The sequence below is a fragment of the Helianthus annuus genome, chromosome 2 (genome assembly GCF_002127325.2).
Source record: "Helianthus annuus cultivar XRQ/B chromosome 2, HanXRQr2.0-SUNRISE, whole genome shotgun sequence".
In the NCBI taxonomy this organism is placed as follows: domain Eukaryota; kingdom Viridiplantae; phylum Streptophyta; class Magnoliopsida; order Asterales; family Asteraceae; genus Helianthus; species Helianthus annuus.
In genome coordinates this window covers 111,814,205-111,829,122 of record NC_035434.2, presented here as the reverse complement: position 1 = coordinate 111,829,122, position 14,918 = coordinate 111,814,205, and positions in this window count along the sequence as shown.

The window sequence follows — 14,918 nt, the reverse complement described above, 5'->3', positions numbered from 1 at the left end:
GGCTTTAATAATGTGAACACGTGCGAACTGGAAGGGTGAATGCCTGTACCCTGAGTTTTCTGTCTAAGGCTAGAGTGTTCGTACAAATCCACATAATCGGACCAGTCACTCTTACCTGGGAACTCTTGGGGTGAGTGTTCACTTATAGGCGAGCATGTCTTCACGATACACTAATTCTGACCCATTTACTTTGACTAGACATTTCATGTCGCTTGTTTGCGTTGCGATGCATAACCGCCATCTTTGCTTTTGTTGATTTTGCTTCATCTCATTCTCTTCATCCAATCATCTCACTCGTTTCATTTCATGTTTTTCTCTTCTAGAATGCATCCTCGACGCGACAACCAGATAGCTACTGCCGAGCTGGCAGAAATTATTACGCAGCAGATGGCTGCTCAATTCCCAAATCTCTTTGCTCAATGGAACCAGGCCAACAACAACAACAATGGTACATGCAAATACAAGGATTTTAACTCGGCTAAGCCACTCAAGTTTAGTGGTTCTGAAGGAGCAACTGGGCTTCTTCAGTGGTTCGAGAGCATCGAGAACACTTTCCGTCATGTGCAGTGTCCTGACAATCGCAAGGTCGAGTTTTCTTCGAGTATGTTTCAGAAGAGGGCTCTTATGTGGTGGAACGGGGTTATGAGAGATCAAGGTGCAGAAGTTGCTCTAGCTCAGACATGGGCTGAACTGAGAGCTCTTATGATGAGGGAGTTTTGTCCTCGTCATGAACAATGAGCGTTGGAGAAAGAATTTGATGTTTTGAAGCAAGATAGTGGCGAGCACAGGGCTTATACTGATAGGTTTGAGGAGTTGAGTCTGCTTTGCCCGACTATGGTTACCCCACTCGATAAGGCTATCGAAAGGTACATCGACGGCCTGCCTGACTCGGTACAAGACATCCTTACTGGTAGCAACCCTACCACACTCCGTCAGGCGATCGAGTTATCAGCGACGTTGACTGAGTCGCAGATTCGAAAGAATAAATTACACAGGAAGGGTGACAAGGGCAAGAAGCAGTCGGCTGACAAGGAAGATAGCAAGAAAGGTCAAAACAAGAATGGAAAGGATTCTGGTTCATCAAAAAGGTCAAGGAAGCGTAAGGCTTCCCAAAACTATGCTGTCACTGCCCAAGCTAACCAGGCAGCTCCCAACCAGCCTCCAGCAAAGAAGCCCTATTCAGGAAGTGCACCTTTGTGCAATCAATGCAACAGTCACCATCAGCCGCAATATCAGTGCCGTTTCTGTACTAACTGTGGGAAGCCGGGTCATCTTGCCGATGTTTGTCGGTTTGCTCAGAATCGCGCAGCTCAGAACCCTGCTCAACAAGTTGCTCAGCAACAGGGTCAGGCTGCACGACCAAACTACCCACCAGGTGCTTGTTATAACTGTGGGGATCTGACCCACTACAGAAATCGGTGTCCAAGACTAGCCAACCAGAACCAGAATGCAAACCAGAATCAGGCTCAGGCTCGAGGTCGAGTCTTCAACATGAATGCACAAGAGGCACAAGCAGACAACGAAGTGGTGAACGGTACGTTCTTTATTAATAATCAACCAGCATCTGTTCTTTTTGATTCGGGTGCCGACAAGAGTTTTGTGTCATTGTCTTTTGAGACAATGCTTCGCGTGTCTAGAACAAAACTAAGTAAACCTTTGACAGTAGAGGTTGCCAGTGGTGAACCCGTTATTCTTAATTCTGTTCTACGTAACTGCCAGTTGAACCTTAACGACCATATTTTTCCTATTGACCTCACGCCAAGGCAACTTGGAAGCTTCGACGTTATAGTGGGAATGGATTGGTTATCCAAGCATCGCGCAGAGATAGTTTGTTCTGAGAAGATTGTTCGTGTATCGCTGTCAACAGGCGAGATCCTACAGGTTCGTGGTGAGAAGCCTGCCGGTGGTCTCAAACTCATGTCTTGTTTTAAAGCACGGAAATATCTACGGAAGAAATATGTGGCTTTCCTAGCACATGTTACAGCAGATAAAGGCCAAGGTAAGTCTATTTCAGATATTCCTGTCGTTCGGGATTATTCTGAAATTTTCCCTGAAGAGTTACCTGGTCTACCTCCAGCACGCCAAGTCGAGTTCCGTATTGATCTCGTACCTGGTGCAAATCCCATTGCAAGAGCTCCATATCGTCTTGCACTGTCTGAGATGCAATAATTATCTAAACAGCTTCAGGAGCTCTCCGACAAAGGTTTTATCCGTCCTAGCTTTTCACCTTGGGGTGCTCCCGTTCTTTTTGTAAAAAAGAAGGATGGATCTTTTAGGATGTGTATCGATTATCGTGAGCTTAACAAGCTCACCATCAAGAATTGATATCCCCTACCTCGCATTGATGATCTCTTTGATCAATTGCAAGGCGCTTCTTATTTTTCAAAGATTGATCTACGATCAGGATATCATCAACTCCGTGTGCATGAAGAAGATATTCCCAAGACAGCGTTCCGTACTCGCTATGGACATTATGAGTTTACAGTCATGCCATTCGGTTTGACTAATGCTCCTGCTGTTTTCATGGACTTAATGAATAGGGTCTGCAAACCTTATTTGGATAAGTTCATCATCGTTTTAATTGATGACATTTTAATATATTCTAAGACACGCGCTGATCATGAACAACATCTTCGTCTTACTTTGGAACTCCTAAAGAAAGAGCAACTTTTCGCCAAATTCTCCAAGTGTGAATTCTGGCTTAAAGAAATTCAATTCTTGGGACACATTGTCAACGAACAAGGTATTCATGTAGATCCCTCCAAGATCAGTGCGATTAGGGATTGGGATACACCTACTACCCCTACTGAGGTTCGTTCTTTTCTTGGTCTAGCGGGTTATACCGCCGCTTCATTGAGAACTTCTCAAAGATTGCAGTTCCTCTAACTGCTCTAACTCAGAAGAACAAGCCATTTGATTGGGGAGTCAAACAAGAGGAAGCGTTTCTGACTTTGAAACAGAAACTTTGTGACGCGCCTGTCCTAACTTTGCCTGAGGGTAATGATGATTTCGTCGTTTATTGCGATGCATCTAAATTGGGACTTGGCTGCGTCCTGATGCAAAGGAACAAGGTCATAGCATACGCATCGAGACAGTTGAAGATTCATGAGAAGAACTACACCACTCATGATCTTGAGTTGGGTGCAGTTGTCTTCGCTCTTAAGATTTGGAGACACTACTTGTATGGTACAAAATGTGTGGTTTTCACTGACCACAAAAGTCTTCAACATATCTTCAATCAGAAAGAGCTCAACATGAGACAACGACGTTGGGTCGAACTTCTAAACGACTACGACTGCGAGATTCGCTACCATCCTGGTAAGGCAAATGTCGTAGCCGATGCATTGAGTCGCAAAGAACGTACTAAGCTTCATTGTGTTCGTGTCCAATCTGTTATTCAAACCGATATCCAAGCCCGTATTTCTCAGGCTCAACGAGCTTGTGTTTCCCAAGGTTTGATGGATAAGGAGTTTCCTTATCACATAACTCCTGCTCTAGAACTGAAGGACAATGGATCGTATTACTTCATGGACCGTTTATGGGTCCCAAGCCAAGATAATCTTCGTACCTTGCTTATGGATGAAGCCCATAAGTCTCGTTATTCTATTCATCCTGGCTCAGATAAGATGTATAAGGATCTTCGTATTCAGTATTGGTGGCCTGGTATGAAGAAAGACATTGCCTTATACGTATCCAAATGCCTTACTTGTCTTAAGGTTAAGGCTGAACATCAGCGTCCTTCCGGATTATTGGAGCAACCAGAGATCCCAGTTTGGAAATGGGAAAACATTACTATGGATCTCATTACTAAACTCCCGCGCACAAAGAAAGGTCACGATACCATTTGGGTAGTCGTTGATCGTCTTACCAAGTCAGCGCATTTCTTGCCAATCCGTGAGGATTATTCGGCTGACAAACTTGCTCAAATATATGTAGATGAAATTGTAGCTCGACATGGTGTTCCTCTGAACATCATTTCTGACAGAGATGCTCGTTTCACTTCTCATTTTTGGAGAACCATGCAATCTGCTATGGGGTCTCAACTTAATCTGAGCACAGCTTATCATCCGCAAACGGATGGTCAATCTGAAAGAACAATCCAGACAGTGGAGGATATGCTTAGAGCTTGTGTGATCGATTTTGGTGGTAGTTGGGATTCACATCTTCCGTTGATTGAATTCTCCTACAACAACAATTATCACTCCAGCATCAACATGGCTCCTTTCGAGGCTCTCTATGGTCGAAAATGTCGTTCACCAGTCTGCTGGAATGAGATCGGCGAGGCTCAACTTACTGGACCTGCCCTCATTTTAGAGACAACAGATAAGGTTAAGAAAGTTCGTGATAACCTTCAGACTGCTAGAAGCCGTCAAAAGAGTTACGCGGACCTAAAACGCAAACCCTTGGATTTTCAAGTCGGTGATCGTGTATTACTTAAGGTCTCACCTTGGAAAGGTGTGATCAGATTTGGAAAGAAAGGAAAACTTGCACCTAGATACGTTGGACCATTCAAGATCGTCGAAAGAATCGGTAAGGTAGCCTACAGACTTGAGTTACCTCCTGAACTTGGAAATGTTCATCCAACCTTTCACGTGTCCAATCTCAAGAGGTGTTTAGCTGATGAAACCCTCCACATACCGCTTGACGAAATTCGTGTTGATAAAACACTGAAATTTGTCAAGAAACCGGTAGAAATCATGGAACGTGAAGTCAAGTGGCTTAAACGCAAGCGCATTCCTTTGGTCAAGGTTCGCTGGGAATCAAAACGTGGACCCGAGTTTACTTGGGAACGTGAAGATCAAATGAAGGCGAAGTATCCGCATCTTTTTCCACGAGTTTCCTCTAAATAAATTTCGGGACGAAATTTCCACAAGTAGGGGAGACTGTAACATTTATGCTTGTAATCGTTATGAACAGTTCTATTATCAATAAAGCAATGTTATTTTATCCCAATGTTTGTTTGGTTGTGTTTTACATTTTTCATGTTTTGACTTTTGTCCAATTTCAAACTCTACATCGTTTTCTGGAGAATTATACGCTAATTGGTGCTTAAACGTACTCAGTTTAACGCAAAAAATACTCCGGAACATCAACATATACTCAACATACCTTAAATAACCTTTACATAACTTAGAAATAAGTTTTGAAGGCTTTGGTATGGCAAAAACAAGTTAATTCGCTTACAGGGACTAAACTTGACAAACTGCGAAAGTATGCCAATTTGAACTGTAACGAACATTCCGGAACATGTCCATAAGTTAAACATACCATAAATATCCTTTACATAGCTTAGAAATAGGCTTTGAGGGGTTTGGTATGCTAAAACAAACTTTTGGGTCATTCAGGGGCTAAAAGTGTCAAAAAGTGCACAAGTTTGCACTTTCGCGCATAACTTACGTTCTGAATACATCCGGACATCCAAAAATTTATGTAAGCATCCTAATATTATGCCTTAGTGTTTGGCATGATAAAAATCCATTCGTCGCGTCATTTGGATCATTTTTCGTGCTTATGCGCATTCCGTCGTAATTAAGCGAACATCGCGATCGTACGGCCAAACGAACCAACATCCGGAACATTTTTGAGCATGTTTCATGTCCACAATGTTTAGGCATCATTTTAGGGCCTTAAAGTTGGCTTTACGGGCCTTAGAAGTGTCAGAAATGGCTTAAATACGCAACAGGGACCAAAACTGCCAATTCTGAAAATATGTGCAGATCAGACGGGGCCAGGCGGCCCGCGTGAGTTTGGCCTGCATATTGAGGCGGGCCCGTGGGACTAACAGACCAGATTCAATGTTGAATCCACTTGCAGTTGGCCTTTCGTTCGTTCAAGGGGCAATGCCCTTTCACCCAATCAAGAGCCAAGGGCCATTTTCAGTAACCACAACATTTTGACAAGTGGACGCTTAGGATCGTGGCATGAAAATCAAGAAACGATCCTAACGGCTCTACTTTTCCTATAAATACCCCACCCCCCTTGTTGCTAAAAACTCACACAATCTGATCAAAATGCTTGATGCCATTCCTTCATACCTGAGCTCTTTGATCTAGATTAGCATTCGGGGACCCTCCGTAAGTCTTCTTTCGTTCTTTTATTCGCTTTTCGAGTCCGAAAGTCAACGTTTTGTTGACTTTCTGCATTGACCAGCCTATGGTCAACATGAAGTTCATTAGAACTTCATAACGTGAGCGTGATCACGATGGTTATAGTCCGTAGTGACTATACCTACTGATTACCACGTTATCTAGGCTCAGTGACGAGTCGTAGTTTCGGCCAAAATGTGCATTCTTGCATATTTTGTAACCAAACTACTCGTGAGCATCAAAGCCGTTTGTTTTGATGCCAAACCTGTTTTCTAAACTTAGTTAAGCATGTTCTAACATGCTTAGCTCGTCACTTTTAATTTAGTGCTTATATAGCGTCGTAAGGTAAGCGATCTAAACCATCGCTTATACTTTCGAACCCGGCCCATTTGGTCGATCATTAGGATCCGACCAAACACATTAGGTGACCATTGCTATAACCTTCCGAGGTTATACCTTGTGGTCGCGATGTTACGCGTTCCGAACGCGTTCTACATGAACGACGCGTTAGGGTAGCATAAGCTACCTAAACGGGTCGTAATGGGTCGCAAGCACTTAGGTTAGGTTTCAATTTAGTATGTAGGCCTTGTTAAACCATATTACACGAGTCTCCATACTCGTTTGGTTTACGAACCCGCATACTATCCGATCCTTCCGATTTGGTCTGGTATATTAACATAGCTACCTATTAGGTGTCGTTTGATATTCCGTGATCTAGCATTGTTTGGTTATTACACAAGAACTCCAAAGCAATCTCAGGTGAGTACATAGAACCCCATTTTCTACTGTTTTACAAACTGTTTTGGGGTGAAACACATGTGCCTATATGTTACATTCATGCTTTCCATGTTTTCACATCATATGCCTGCTATGTTGTTAGTACATTATAGTACAGGATTTCATTACATTTTATGCTATGTATGCCCATTGTGTGCGTACTTAATGCATTGATTTACATTACATTTCTGTTGCATATGTTTACTCAGCATATGGACACATTGATTTACATTACATTTCTGTTGCATATGTTTACTCAGCATATGCACACATTGATTTACATGAACATTTCTGTTGCATATGTTTACTCAGCATATGGACACATTGATTTACATGAACATTTCTGTTGCATATGTTTACTCAGCATATGGACACATTGATTTACACGAACATTTCTGTTGCATATGTTTACTCAGCATATGGACACATTAATTTACATGAACATTTCTGTTGCATATGTTTACTCAGCATATGGACACATTGATTTACATGAACATTTCTGCTTCGTATGTTTACTTAGCATACTTAGTACAATTGTTTACATCACATGCCTTCATTTTGTTATGACATTTGGTTTGTTTAACGTGGGACAATACATTCATTAACATTAGCTACGCCGTTCGTTAGTAGGTAGTGGTACCATAGGAATTGACAACTCCCGTTCCTGAAATCCTGGGTTTGATAGGATTGTAAGGAATGACCGAATTCGATATACATAACTTAGATAAACCTTTAATTTGTTTAAGGGTTTATCGCCACAGTCTCAAGGCTTGGATGTATGCATATTTCACAATACCGCATAAATGTTAATATCAATAGAGCATGCATTTTTCCACAGAACATAACGTTGATTTAGACCACGTTTTACTTCAACGACTTGTTTTGTGCATTTTACATATGGTTTAAGTTGATACATTTCACTTACCGTACATGATACATTTTGGGATACACATTACATGATTTACATTGAACATAGACATTTGACATGATTTACACAATAACACTTGACAATTGAGTTATACAAGAACAATCTTACATGGTGGGTGGTTTGGGTAAATGGTTTGAGTAACGTGGAGTATGTAATATGATGCAAGCATGGTGGATACGCCGCTGGTACTTCCTATATATAAATGTTTGTACAATATTACATATCTTAGCGTTATCTAAATCATTTCAGTTTAGACATATAAGTACTTTTCATAGAACATTGTCTTACAAAACAACTTATCTTATTCAACACATTTTACTAGGTTATTCATTTAACCTTACGTTTATCTATACATATCATCTGTCATTATCATTTTTCAAATGGTTTACAAAGGAAGACAAATTACCAGGTTCAGGACTGACTGTTATTAAACATTTCTTTAAAACTCAAGTCATGAATCCCACTTTCACAAAACCTATGTATCTCACAGGCATTTTTATGCTGACGTACCTACTTTCACATGTGTTTTCAGGAGCTGTTCCATAAGATGTTGATCACGATACTAGGGCGGACCTGTGCCTTAGAGATTAAAAATGAAGATAGAACTAGTATAACTATGTTTTGAATTCTGTACTTCCTTTTAAGACAATGTAACACCCGTGTTTGATAAATAAAATGTAACTTTAATTTCCATGGTTATATAACAATTAATTATGTCCACAACACTCCCCGACGTTTTCCGTCGCGGTTGCATGTTATACGCGGTCGGGGTGTGACAAGAAGTAATTGCATTTTCATTTTCCACTATATTCTTTTCAAGAACAGATTTTTCATTTTCTAAAACTTTTATATATTCTTGAAATTTTGCTTCATTTTGTTTCAGATTTTTGTTTTCCCATTTTATCCAAAAATCTTTGTTTTCTGAAGATTTTATCTTATCTTCAAAAACTTTTTCATTTTCTTTCAAAATTTTGATTTCCAGTGTCAAACTCTCCATCTCTTTTAAGAGTTTGACATTGTCTGCTTTAAATTTATCACAGTTTAAGCACTTCTCAGACATCTTTTCAGCTTTCTTCTCAACCTTGATAGCTGAAATTTCATCAACTTGCTTCTCTACCACTTGAACATTTTCCTCAGATTTGACTTTTACTTCAACAGTTGATGTTTTATGATTCTTCTCCTGAATCAGACTTCAATTTTCTAATCTTTTGGAACTCAAGTTCTTGAGCTTGAATCTTCTCGACGAATGCACTAAGATTCAAATTAATATAATCTGAATTGTTCTTCAACACCAGCAAATAAGTACCCCATTCATCGTACGGCAATGCATCTGCCAATTTACCGATCCACTCCTCATCAATCTTGGTTATTTTCAATCTCCCCATCTCCACAACTAGATGGCAGTATCTTTCAATCAATTGTTTTGTAGACTCTCCCTTGATACCAATAAAACTATCAAACTTGTTCTGTGCAATATAAAACTCAGAACCCATGTTTCGGTATTGAAAGATTTACAAAGACAGATTTTCAAATGATACGAAAATTCACACAATCTAAGATCAGTTCAATCTCTTTCTCAAACAACTGAAACAGATGAATATCCGATTGAATGGCAAAAATCAGACGACAACAGATCTGGTGAGAATTCGCTTGCGCGGGTATCCGATGCTTGATAAATCACCTAAAACACAGACAAGTAGAACTGATTAGAATCGGGTGACAATTTGTTTGGATTGCCGCTCGATTTGTTGCACTTTAAACTTGAACACACAAAATGCCTTGAATCTGATTGTGATCCGATAAGTGAGTTAAACAAAATCAACTTTCTGACCCCGTGACTAATAGTACTACACGACAAAAACGAATCTCATGCATATTTAAAATCGATTGATTTCTTATTTGACCAACCTAACTGATGACATGCAAATTTTAATATTCTGATCACTTAAAGCATTGATTGGGCCGCAAACTTTGGACAATAAACTCAATCACATGGGCCGATAACTTTGATAGTAATCAAAATCTGATTGGACCAGAATACCACTAAGCCGACAACTGTTTCTCATTCATTTCTCAATTAATGATCGAATGACTTTGTTAACGATATTAAATGTTTCACATGCAAAAGCTCTTAATTCAAAATCTTTAATGACCGACCACTTCAAGAAACAATTCAATTTGATTGGACCGAGAATCTGAATTCACATGTAATGATGATAATTTCTTGGGCCAATCTAAGGTGCAGACAATCAAAATTCTCTATTGGACCGTTAATATTCAGCACATGGATCGATCAATTGTGATTATCTTTCAAAACAATGTGGCCGACAAAACTACTACACAACACAATCCAATTGGGCCGCTAAAATGATGTTTAATAAAGTGATTGGGCCTCAAATTCCACTAAGTCGATAACAAAAACACATGGGTTGTTCACATTTATCAAAACTCGAATTAATGTGTCGGTTCAAAAGATATACTTAAAGTCTGATTGAATATAGCACATGAAAACCGACACAAATACGTGATTTAGTTTCCCAACTACTAACAACCTCGTAAAATGTTTCACAATTTTCAAACTTCACTGTTTCACAATTCAAGCGGAATCAGAAGTATTTTCAAGCGGAATACCTTAATTCAAACGGAATCAGGTAGAATTCAAGCGAAATCAGTTATTTCGCTTGAAATAACCTCAAATTTTCAAGCGGAATCAAAAACTCATTCAAGCGGAATCAGATTTTCAGTTCATTTTTAGCAGATTTAGGCCGAATTTGAATCTGATTCTTTCTAGGCTTTGTTAAAACACACTTTTACACACTATATCGAAAACTTAGTCCATTTTGTCCATTCAAACGTCCAGAAATTCAAAAAATGTAGGAAAAATGCTCTGATTCAGGTATATTGGCTCATAACTGGCTCTGATACCAATTGTAGGACCGATTTGACGATCTAGTGAGTCAATCAAAGTCAATATACCATTGTTTGAGTGGCGGAAACAAACAAACAATGTTGAGTCAGAGAGAATTGAGTAGAAATAGACAGAATATCACTTTAATACTTGTTTCTCATTAAAATATCACTTGAAAATCCGGCAGCAGTTCGACTACAACTTTCTGATTCCATCACAAATGAGAAACATTAACTACCTATATATAACCCTACTGATTCCGCTTGAAACATTAACTTGACCTCTCGAGCGGAATTACACAAGAACAATTCAAGCGAAATAATAATAAACAAACATAAACTGTTTCGTGTATATGCATCATATATACTAATTTCATGTGATGCAAGAGGTGATGTCATCTTTATGATGTCATCATTTAATATAATGACATCATTCTTGTTCAGAACCGCAACGAAACCAAGACTTGATACAAGACGAAGTCAACAGACATATGCACCAACACTTTGGAGAGTTGGACTCTCTCTCCTTTTTATCACCACTCTTCTCTAGTGACTTCTTTCTCTCTTTTTAACTAATTTGTGCTTCACTCTTTTTGTTAGGACAGCAGCTAGCTACATGTCCTTTGATGTGACACCTGAAGCACGATCTCCTTTTCATAGACTTCTTAGCTGGAGTCTTTGAGGTAGATCCCTCATCAGATAATGATGCCTTGGAAGAATTTGGTTCAGTTTGCTTGGATTCAGATTTTTCTATGTTCTTAAATTTTGCAAACTCTACATTCGATTCATTTTCAATAACAGTGGTTTCGTTCTTCATATCACTACATTGAACAAAATTAATCTTTTTAACAAAAGTTTGATTTTTACTCTTAGGAGGTGAATTTTTCTTTTTCAAAGGTTCCCTGTTATTGTTCTTCTCAGCATCATCACTCTCAGACCCCTCACTTTGACTTGAGCGAAACTACTTGGTGCAGTTGACATAAAGTCTGTTAGCTCATCTTCATCAGGTAGGAATGAATAATCATGACTAAGAGGAGGTGGGACTTCATTAAATCCTTAGAATCCCACACTAGTCTTGTCATTACTCTTCTTTAACCCACACATCATGTGTTTCATAACAAAAGTAGAATCCCTGAATTGACCTAATTTCTTTTCCAGTTCAACAATTTTGAGTTGTGTATTTGACAACTCTTTGCATTTTTTAGAAATTTCTTTTGTTTTCTCAGCCATCATGTCATGAGCTAAGTCTATGACTTGAAGTTTTTCGTTTAGTGTGCAGGTTAAAGCTTCAATTTCACTTTCATAACCTCTTATCATCTTCAAGTATAAAGATTCATTTCTTTTGGCAAAAAAGTTTGACTCTTTTATGCTCGACATCTCGCTTACCAGACTTTGGTTTTGTGTTGACAACCTGTCAACCTCACCCTGTAATTCACGACATCTTAAACACACAGAATTAGATTGTACCTCTTTCTCATGAACTTCTGTAGTTTGATCAGCAATAACCTGTTCAGCTTCACTCTCTTTCTCTACTTCAGCATCCACTTTTGCTTCAGCATTCTCCACTTTAGGTTCAGCATCATTCACAGTAGTTTCAGCCTCATCAACTGGCACTATCTCTGCCATGAATGCCTAAGTGGCATCCTCTTTATCTTCCAGATAAACACTCCAATCATATGAACCTTCCCGTGCTGTAGAGCTCAAAGCTTTATTCTTTCTGACATCTGCATTTCCCTGATATCGCTTTTGTAATGCATCCCACATATCCTTTGAATTAGTGTACTTATTAAAGGTATGCTTGATGCCATCAGGGAAGGACATCTTGATAGCAGCTAATGCTCTCTTTTCAGCGTCATACATCTTTTTATCGTCCTTTTGCATGTTCAAATAGTCTGTTCTACGTGGTCTGCCTTCAAATCGTGTGTTGGGTTTGTGTACCCATCTACAATACAGATCCACATGCGTGCATCCTGATATTCAATGAAGGTTTGGAACCTGTCCTTCCATGTAAGATAATTATCCACCTTCATCATCTTCGGTGCATTCAAATTCGTCATGTTCGACATTTTAACGCAACAGACTGGTAAAACCGTACAAAATATCTCCGAAAACAGTGGTTACCAAATTACACCGTTAGAATCGTCTCAAAAAGACGAATCCAATGATATATAATGTCGAAAACCGAATTTGGGATTTTCCAGAGTTTTTTTCCTAGAAATGCAAGGAATTCTACGGTGCAGACGTTTTTGTCGAACGAGCTACGGATCAGTTTTTATTTACGAAAACATGAATTTTTTCTTGCGCTTGACAGAAAATGTTCCACCCTTTTAAATTTGCTGTTAATTTCGCTAGCCAATCAAGTTTAATTTCGCTAATCAGTTTAAGTTAACTTCGCTGGTCAAGTTCACAGGTCAAATTCGCTGGTCAAGTTCGCTGGTCAAATTCGTTGTCTGTTTTCGCTATTACGACGACCAGTAAAGTCGACGAAAAACGTAATAATTTCGCTGAGGAAAATTATATGGTTACCAAAGTCGCCTTCGGATTTAACTTCGCCGGTCACCGAGATATTAAGTCCCAAATTCGCTGGTCAGTTAATTATGCAAGTCCAGTCTGCGAATTTATCAAATTCGCCAGCCAGTAAATACGGAAATTCAATCTTTTTCAAAATTCTGAGATTTTCCAGATTCTATCAACACTTTCCTGCAGAATCGAAACAGTAAAAATATCAGTAATTTTCGAAAACCAGTGAGAAACAGAACGAAGAACTTGAAGAACACGAAGAACAATGTTCGAATCTTCAAGCCTTTCCACCCAAAATCCTTCAAACAGTCAACCAAGAACTGTCCTGGAAACCCTAAAACCTGCAAAATAGCCAAGAATTTCGAAAACAGCCAAAACAGCCAAGAATTTCGAAATTTTTATCAAACCAACAGGAAATTTCGAAACCCTAATTTTCAGGTTTCAAAGATTTCGAAAATATTTCCTGTTTCTGTAGCCAACAATTCTGAACCGAGCCTTCAAGAGCCTAATGCTCTGATACCAATTGTAGGTCCCCTATTCGTATGGAACCTTCACAGAATTGTCAATCCAATCAAGAGTGCGGAATCCTCTTGATCAGAATATCCCAAAATGAGTAGAAACAGAAATTACTTTCAAACCGGATCTTTATTGATTATCTATCAACTGATTACAATCAATCAAGATCCCTAACCACATAAAATTCGTCCAAGACTAATGCTCTCATGAATTCTCACTCTAAAACTGTTTTGGTTGATGAACCTAAACCCTAAAGCAAAGCATTGTTTATATAACACAAGGTTGCAACATTAGGCTAGGGTTTACTACATGGACAAAGCCCAATTCGTCCCCCATGACCCAACCTAGGTTTTGTTTAGCCCAAACTCTATTAATTCACTAATACAAAGCTAAACCCGCTAACCGTTTATCATTTAACTAATTACAAGATATCTAAAGACTAAATCTAAGCTGTTGTCACAGATATGCACCAAAATAAACCCTAAATCCTAACTCCTAAACTATAAACCCTAAAGCTAAAAAATAAGGGTAAAACCTAAGCTAAACCGTAAAATCTAAACTATAAACCCTAAAAGCTAAACCCTAAAGGCTAAACCTAAAGCTAAACCCTATAGCTAAACCCTAAAGCTAAACCTTAAACCCTAACCCTAAAGCTAAACTCTAAACCCTAAAGCTAAACCCTAAGGCTAAACCCTAAAGCTAAACCCTAAATCCCAAACCCTAATATATTTAGGATTTAGGGGTTATGATTTAGGGTTTAGGGTTAAAAGATCCTAGTTAGGGTTCGATGAGACGGTTCCAATGCCGCTGGAATGAGTCCAATCGGAGTTCGTTTGAGTCGGTTCCCCACTGTTCCCCACTTTTTTAGTGTTTCCCAATGAACCTCACACTATACACACACACACACACACACACACACACACACACACACATCAGTCTCACATTTTACATACCAATCTCTTACATTTCTACACACTAGTCTCTTAAAAACTCTACCTTTAAAGATGGGAAAAAATGTGATTTGATGCTAATACACATCTAATCATGTTTAATATTCATTGATATAAAGCATCAAGTTTTGCGAGCACGCTACCATCATTTTTTAAGCCACAACATACGTGTCTTCTCAAGATATTTATAATTCAATTCAATATGAAAACAAAGTTTACATATGAACTATCTTT